Source organism: Silene latifolia, chromosome Y, assembly GCF_048544455.1.
Source record: "Silene latifolia isolate original U9 population chromosome Y, ASM4854445v1, whole genome shotgun sequence".
Taxonomy (NCBI): Eukaryota; Viridiplantae; Streptophyta; class Magnoliopsida; order Caryophyllales; family Caryophyllaceae; genus Silene; species Silene latifolia.
This window is the reverse complement of record NC_133538.1, coordinates 269,079,737-269,089,491: the sequence shown is the minus strand read 5'-3', so window position 1 is coordinate 269,089,491 and position 9,755 is coordinate 269,079,737.

Genomic DNA, 9,755 nt, shown 5'->3' with positions numbered 1-9,755 from the left:
TTCACTGAACAAGGTCTGAGATTCACAACATAACGTCTGAGATTCACAAAATTAAGAGGAAAATAGATGATTTTAAACCACGACCAAGTTTCACATAACAAGCCCTAAGATTTACTAAACAAGGTCTGACATTCACAAGATAAGGTATGAGATTCAGAAAATTAAGAGACTGATAGATGATTTTAAACCACGACCAAGTTTCACATAAGAAGCCCAAAGATTCACTGAACAAGGTCTGAGATTCACAAGATAAGGTTTGAGATTCACAAAATTAAGAGTAAAATAGATGATTTTAAACCACGACCAAGTTTCACATAACAAGGTCTGAGATTCACGAGATAAGGTCTGAGATTGACAAGATAAGGTCTGAGATTCTCAAGATAAGGTCTGAGATTCACAAAACAAGGTCTCAGATTCACAAGATAAGAGAAATAACAAAATAGGCAATTTCAACAAGTTATGACCAAGTTTAAGAATATTAGCTTTGTGTTTTACAAATCAAGATCTAACTTTCACAAAACATGCTCTATGATTCACAAAATAAACTTCAAGATTCACCAAATAAATAACCAGTTTCACAAAAGTAAGATATTCCAAACACACCTGAAACTGCATTTATTATTCCGGCATCTTGGTCAGTGATGATGTAATTGGGTTCTTTGCCACCCATTGCCTTCAGGAACTGCTCAAATGCCCAAATAAACGAGTCATCGTCTTCATGATCTAAAAGCACGCATCCAAATGTTATTGACTTTTTGTGATTGTCAATGCCAGTGAAAGGTGCAAATTTCATGTTATATTTGTTCGTTCCATAAGTTGGATCGAATGAAATAGCATCACCAAACAATGCGTAACATCTGATGGAATCCGCATTTGTCCAAAAAATTCTTGTCAAGGCACTGTCAGCATCTATTTCATATGAAAATACCAACCCTTTTGTTTCTCGGAGGGTTTCTAAACGAGAGATGAACATATGTCCATCCTTGCCACTAAGTAGACACTTTACTTCCCTTTGGAAATTCTTGAACTGCGTAAGGGTAGCTCCAACATTTTCGAAATCCTGTACTTGTTCCTTGCATAATTTGTATGTTAAACTAGCCCCGACATTCAATCTCGAATTTTGTATAATCAATTGCTTATGATATTCGTTCAGTTGATTTTTATTAAGAGCAAGTTTCTCAAATTCCCTATTTTTGACAGGCGTCACTGGGTGATTGTGACCCTCACGGAATTGTTCAATCTTGTACATCTTTTCATGGTACATGAATTTTATCATTGCTTCACAACCCCACCTTTTAATTTTAGTTATTCTTGTACCACTTTGCTTATTGGAACTCTCAGTTCACCTGCACCTGCAACTCTACCCTTTTTCGTATTGGTTTTAGCTGTTTTTGTTTTTCTATTTGCACTTATTGCACCAGCTTTTGTTTTGTCACCAGTTTCAACAGTTGTTGTTTTTGCATCAGCTTTGGGAGGACGATTTTTCCTGTTATTAAGACCTTGACGATGACAAACCATGCATTTTGTTCGAATAGTACCATCTTTAAACCTCTTAGTTGAAGACTTCCTTGCTTCAAACCCACAAGCAATAGCATAAATTTTATAGAACAACATTGCTGACTCTAAGTCCACAAATGTTTTGCCAAGCACGGGTGTAAACTTCTCTTCAATCCTAGTTATCCATTGCTCAGTGCCACTCGGTGTGTAAGTTACCAAAGTAGTAAGTGTGGAAATAGTTGGCATTGTAGGGGTTGTTAAGACAGTAGTAGAACCCTCACCATCCTGACGAGAACCAACATTAGAGCAAGGAACCCCACCATAACTGACACGAGGCGTCACACTACACTGTGAGTTGTTGTTGACATTTGAATCAATACCTAAGAAAATAAAAGGTTCACAAAGTCACATCTCATATTCACAAAACAAGGTTTAAGATTCACTAAATAAGGTCTGTGATTCACAAATAAAGTCCGAGGATATTATCGAGCAGGAAAGGAAGAGAGCAGAATAGGTCATTCCTCTAAAGGGTTCACAAAAAGAGATCTAGGATTCACAAATACAATGACTGAGATTCACAAGTTCACTTTTTGGTTCAGATTATTAGTTTAGTTTTTAATCTTACCCAGGTTGTATATATTAGTTATTAAGTTTCACAAAATAACCTTCCACTTTCACAAACTAGGGTCTCTAATTCACACAATAAGAAATAAATAAATTGCATTAGTAACGTTTACCAACAGAGATTCACAAAATAAGGCCCAAGATTCACTAAATAAAGGCTGAGATTCACCAAATAAAGTCCGAGATTCACTAAATAAAGTATCAGATTATTAGTTCAAATAATTTAAAAATGTTTGGTGAAGATTATGAATTCAATTTTTGTTGAAGATTATTAGTTCACATAAGCATTCCCAAGAAAAGGACATTGAACAATCAAACATTCAATCAAAAAATTTAATATATGGGTAATGTAAACAGGCACTGTTGACAGTTGTGCCAAATACCAGGCCTATAAATATCTAATTTCTGAAACATAGTAGTATATACCAATAACCTCTCTTCTCTCTTCTGTAAAACATTTCAAAAATCCCTATTGCACACAATGTCTCATTTATTTGTATTTCCCTATACTTGTGTTTTGGCGAATGTTCCAGGTTATATGGATAAAAAAGGGAAGTATGTTTGTCCTGACCTCTCTAAATTGGCAGATTGTTTAATGAGCCAAGGTTATGAGATAAAGTATTTGGTGCCTGTTATGTGCAGGCAGACTTGTCATTTTATGGGATTAGTACTAATTCAATTTGGCACAAATGACACTAGCTGCAAACAGGCTTTTAAGTTGCAGGAGAAGTTTGAGCAATTTGGGCGTACTAGATCTGAATGGCTGGCTACCTATTCCCGAGTTCAGGGGCCCTTTCTATAGGTAGCATCAAGGCTTGATTCAAAATATTTTAACTACACAACAGTATGTAGAAGAGTCCCATATTCATTTAAATAGGCAGGAAGATCACTCGTTGATGCAGATGAATGCTGCACCTATAGCTATATCAATATTGCTCTATGTGCATTGCCTCGAACAAATAGGGGTGATTGATAAACTAAACAAATATCATATCTTGCTTAATTTTTCAGCTTTTCATTTTATTTTATTTTTGAATGTTGTTGTTTAGTTAATTCGAAAGCCATGAACCTGCGAAATTTTATGTGATGAAAAATTACAAGATTTTTAAGTTTTCTGAATATTATGTTTTAATTAATTATCACACTATCATCATTTGCTAAGATTCACTGAGTAAGGTCTGAGATTCACAAAATAAGGTCTAAGATTCACAAAATAAGTAAAAGAGTAGAAAAGGTGATTCTAACCACTTATGATGACCAAGTTTCACAAAACAAGCTCTAAGATTCACTAAACTAGGTATGAGATTCACAAAATAAGGTCTGAGATTCACCAAACAACAAAATCCACTCAATTGATAACTCTTACAGTAACAATTCAACCAACTCATACAGTCACACAATTAGGTACTAAGATTCACAAAATCAACTCAATTCATAAACTAAACCTTGCAAAAAAAAACAGAGATACAATATCGATCCATATATTCCATAATAATCGAGCAGAAATTTTGACAAATGCAAATTGAATCAGAAAACATGAGATTTTACAAAAGTTACATAAAAAATGATATACCTGATTCAATAACACTATTATCATCAGTCATTGTGATATCTACAATCTCCATAGCAATTAGAGCTGCAAAATCGTCAAAAATAATTTAGTAAGTACTACGAAATCCACGAACAATCTCCATAGCATAACAATTGAGAAAAAGGAAATCCCTCAAAATATTGGTCAAATTCGAACGTTCTATTTACAAAATCGTTCAATTTGATCAAATTCGAACCTGATATCATCAATTTATGAGTGAATTGACAGAACTTTATGAAAATACTCAATTTTGATGAAAATTATGAAATTACCTGAAAATTACTCGATTTTTCTTCTGAAATTACTTGAATCAACGTTGTTGAATGTTGTTTTGATGAAATCCATGAACAATCGATGAACAAATTGATGAGCTCGCTTGCTGAAGAATTTCCGTTGAACGACGAGTTTGCTTGATGAAGAATTTTCAGAAAACGATTTTGTTTGTTATATTTTGGAGAGATATTGTGTAATTGGGCTATTATATGATATAATATTTTAGTGAGAGAAAGTATTTTGGGCTAAATGAAAAGATTTGGAGTGACCCCTAAATGTTCAGCCCAATGAATAATAGGAAGTTAGTCCATATAATGAAGGATTAATGAAGGAATTTGGTGAGGCCGGCCGCCTCGCCATAATTAACGGCCTCACCGAATTCGGCCTCTATATATATATATATATATATATATAACTGGGTTGAAGCGTTGTGGATACGACACGTGTCAACCCAGCATTAAATACAAGTATTAATTACAGCTGAACAATAAATATAATCATAATAAATGCTACATAAATTTCAGCAAAGTATTAATTAGAGTTTAATAAATATATTATAAAATTACATATAACAATTACGTTGATTTAGTTTTAGATTTATATAAAAAAATTGATAAAAATTCTAAAATGTAAATCATTACCTCTATTGCGAAAAATGCTTTAAATTGAGTATACTTTCCATTATATTTATTGAAATATTTTGATATGTATAGATGGTTAAAGTGAGTGTCTCACAATGCGTTACATTTACTTAAAGAAAAACATTTTGAGAAAGTTATAATACTTAGACCATTAAATCCATTAGGAAAAATATATTTGGAAGAATCATTGTGTTTATTAAAAACAAAATTTAAAGATAACTACTAAGAAATAAGTGGTTTTAAATAATGTGATAATGAAAAAATTATATTGGACAAATTCAATACATTTGAGATTTAAGAGGTTTTAAATAATGTGACAACGAGTGGAAATTTGTACATGAATGATGGCTTTTTGGACTTTTTCAAGTAGGTTAAGATGGGATTTTCAGGCCACATGATCCCTATCATAGAAAAAATTTAATATTTTTGTACTGATTAGTGATTACTAATTATTTATTATGTTGGTACTGATTATGAAAAAGGGACCTTGTATTGGTTTGTTTACCTATTTAATATGTAGTTGTTTCAAAAAAACAAAAGATGCAAAATATGTTGTTTGACACATAGCATCTGCAAGACATAAACAACCAAAACATTCGAATAAGTTGAGCTTTGACCCTATATATTTGATACATAAATATCACACGTTATACATTAAAAATTAAAAAATGCATCAAATTATTTTCACATCGTTTTGAACAAACATTAATTGATTTGGATCATAATGTATCGTGAAATGATCTAACTTAAGAACTTAATGTTCATTGTTGCATTATTCGAATACATTTATTTTAATTAATATGATATTTAATAAGTTACAAAATTATTTATATAATAGCGTTTATCATGAATAGAACTATCACTAAATATTAATTATAGTTAAAACTGTATGTATTTTATTTTAAAACATTGAAGTTAAACATAAGAAAGTAGGAGTTGAGAAAGTTAATTTATTTTTATTTATAAGTAAAGATATTAAATGTCATATATGAATTATATTATTTTTTTTCAATTATAATAATAAAATTTTCAAACAGGTCGCGCGAAGCGCAGGATACTACCTAATAATTTAAATAGTTGTATATGTCATTGGAGTTCGTCCTCTCCCTTCTCTCAAAACGCCATAAATACCTTTTCCATGGATCCAAGCTTGCTTTAAGGGAATCTCTCACCTTGTTCTTCATTATCCACACTTCTAAGTCGAATTCCACTCATCCTTGTTTAAGTCATAATCCTAATTTGTGGGGGTTTTCACTTGGGTTAATTAGTTAGTAATTAGCATATGTAATATGGGTAATTAGTGGGTAATAATAAGGAGTTTTGTATTGTATAATAGTGTAAGATGTATTTGTGGTAGTATTACATGATTTGTTTAGGAATAAGACGGTCTTGCGAGACGGAATAATATGGGATTCGAGTAGCTTATGAAGAACGCTAAAAGATAGGTTTATCCTACTCGGTTTCAATATTTTGTGTGCATATTTGTGTGTCTTTCATCATTATTGTATGGGTGAGTCTATTTGTATATCATGTTGGTATTTGACGAATGGTTATTCATAACATGTTGGGATTGAACTCATAATCCGGTCATATGCTTGGTGTTGTATTCCATTTGTCATATGTGGCTGTTATTGTGTTGTATTGGAGGTCATTGGTGGTGATACTTGATTGTTGAGGAGACGTGAGATGGTTGGGAGACCGTCTTACCCTCGGGTCGCCTCTTGGAGCTTCGCACTCCAAGAGGGATGTGCACATTAATGGCTTGAATTAGGAGGGACTCGTGTGGGTGAGACACGACATCTAGCAGGGGATCCGGTTGGCTTCTGGACCCGGTACATCCGGGCATGTCCCAGTACCTTATGGTGAGATGTGATGTCATGGGCGTGTCCCGGGCACCGGTGGTTATGGGTACGTGGGCGTGTCCCGGTACCGATATGGTAATTGTATCTCATTTATATTTTGGCATGTTGCATATTCATTTATTATGTTGCGTCTCATATTAAAGTATTGAAACGGACGTGTTATGTGTCTGTTTAATTGTCACCTATTTTCGGGGTGTCCTGTTTCGATCCATATGATATTGTAATACTACGGTTTTATGAGTCTCTGGGTACTCTATCGAGTGGGCCTTACTCTGTCGAGTAAGGGTATTTTGATTTTAGAAACGATGATTCTCGTCAGAGGGGTACTCGATCGAGTAGCCTGGGTACTCGATCGAGTAAGTGGCACTCGATCGAGTACGTTGGTTACTCGATCAAGTAGGTCGGTTAACGGGTATTATTTTGACGGGTTTTGTTAATAACACGGATTAGTATATAATTCGTATCGTCTTCTTCCCTAAACACTTTTACAAACCTAATAAACTTAAAAAGGAGATTGAAACTACGTTGTTCGCTTCATCCGTGTTATTGACAAATCCCAGAGCTTTAGAGGTCGGATTTGATCGTTCTTTGTGTCCTTGTGATCCTTGCGTCAAGGGTAAGATCTACATACCAATTTTATAGCATTTAATTAACTTTGTTTGAACCCTAATTTGGGGGATTGGGGGTTTTATGGTTAGTTGTGCTAGTAGTAATTATGTGATCATGTGATAGGAGGAGGATTCGTAGAGGAGAGGTTTTGATACAGCTGTTGAGATCGTCTGCTTGTGTTTGCATTCCAGGTAGGGTTCTCCCTACTCAGTATTAGTCACATAATATGGTTTGCTGTTGATTGTGATTGTTGTTAAAGTATCATGTTCGTATTGTGACGGTTGTTAGATTTGGCTATTGTTGATTGTATCTGTCTGTGTTCTTCGGGGTGCGTCCCTGGCTGAGTGGAGTCACTTGCGGGATTGGTTTCACGCCCATGATTCACCTTCTATGGAACCCACCACAGAAGGGATGTGCACATTAATGGATTTGGGTTTATCGCTCGATGGAGATGAGCGGGGCTTAGGTGGGAACGGATGCGGTCCGCCACTGGTGACAAGAAGTAACATGTTGTGATGGGTACTCTGGCAGGGCTACACACTTTAGTGTCTAGTCAGTATTGAGGAGTTGGTGATGGAGTTCGGGTTGATGTGACGATTGAACTGTGTTGATTTCTTGTCTGGTTGTAATTATATTATGGTGTGATTAGTACTGACCCTATCTTTGTTTTATAAAACTGTGGTGATACATTCGGGGATGGTGAGCAGTTGTTGAGCAGGTTTAATATGGTGCTTATGGGCTAGCTGGGATGAGTCATCACTTGAAATTAGAAGAGTCTTCCGCTGTTGTCAGACATTTTGTTTAGGTATTAGGCCTTTGGTTTTTTGGAGAACATGTATTATACTTTCATCAGTTTGGTTTTGGATTGTAATCACTTAAACTTTATTACTATTTAAATTATGTTTCGTTATTGTCTTTTGATTATCATTGCCTCGGGAAACCGAGATGGTGACGTTCTTATACCTGAGTTATCCTGGTAAGGCACTTGGAGTATGGGGGTGTCACAAAGTGGTATCAGAGCGACAATCCTGAAACATGTAACCAATGAATCTAATGAACATAGGGAGTCAATTAAAATGAACCCGGGGTAAAAGTTGTAGGAGCTAATGCAAAGGCTTGGGAGACGTCCTAAAGTCGCAAACTCGCCCTGCAATTTTGAACCGGTCACATGGGGGTATGTGTCAGGGTCGTGTGTGTTGTCTTTTGGTTTGTATGTGTTCATAACGGCATGTGGATGTTGGATGTGGAGAAATTAGAAGTATAGCTAAAAAGTTGAAAGAGGGGGGGAGGGGGGTGTTTTATATGTTGAATTGAATGAAAAAGCATGTTGGGTGTTTATAATGTGGCATTTCAATAACATGAACAAAGTGTTTGTTGGTTGCATAAAGAGTTTCTAGAAATGCATGAGTATTTATTATATTATTGAAAGTATAGTAATGTATATAAGATGGGAGAGTGGGATAACATGCGGGTAGTGTATGATACGTGCTTTTTATATAGTCTTTTACGCCTATTTCAGCACGTATTTCTATGAATTTTTATACTGTTTTTATAGTATTTTGCCCCGAATTGGCTACTTTGGTTCGTTTTGTCTATTTTGTAGAAATGAACGCGGAAGTAGTGGAATCGTACTCTTTTTCGTCCTTTTTGCATGCATTTAGAGGAGACAGGATTTTCCAGAGTGAGATACTGCAATGGGAAGCGTCATGGCACGGATTACGAGGCATTCAGGCGAGGACTCGAGCTGATTTGAAGTCAAAGTACTCGATCGAGCAGTTTTACCACTCGATCGAGTGGTTTTTACGTCCCAGGATGGTCGATCGAGTGGTTTTCCACTCGGTCCTTAGCTTGCTGAAAGATGGGTTACTCGATCGAGTAACTATTTACTTGATCGAGTAGATGCTGCTGAAGATTTGCTCGATCGAGTGGTTTTAATCCACTCGATTGAGTGGTTTCGCTGTTATGGGCTTTAAAACTGCCCGTGTTATGTTTATTTCGCCAAACTTAATTACTTTGCTATTTAAGCACGCTTTACTAGGTCATTAGGATCGATCTTTTGCTTATCTAAACTTTTTACTGTAAACCTTACTGCGTTGCTTATTTCCCTTCACTGTAACCTTGCTCTCGGATTGTTTTCACTCGGATTTTGTGTTCTTTACGCCGTATTCGCTTGATTGTAATTCCTTTCCTCTTCTCTTAATAATAATTAATCATTGTTTGCTTTAATTGCTTGTTTACTTCGTTATTTCTTCTGCCCTAATTTCTCTTTTATGCAATTTTATTGTTATTTCATAATGTTTATTCTTTGGGAATTTATCTCATTGTTAGTTTAATTAGCGACATGAGTAGCTAAACCCCTTCATGTTGGGATTAGGGGATCTGCGGTAGGAATGTGACGATGTAGTGAATGAATTAGATGAATTAATTACAAGACTCTGTCACCATAGCAATTTAATTGTATTTATCGACTTAGTTGAGTGCACACTTCTGAGTCATCCTTTAATCTGGCTAAAATTAATCCTAGATCGAAAGATTGGACTAAATAGGCCTACTATGAACAGTATACTACCCTGACGAGAATGAAAGTTAAGTTAGTGGTATTTTAGGATAGAAAGTGGACCGAAAGGACCTTTTAACATCCGTCTTACATTAATTAAA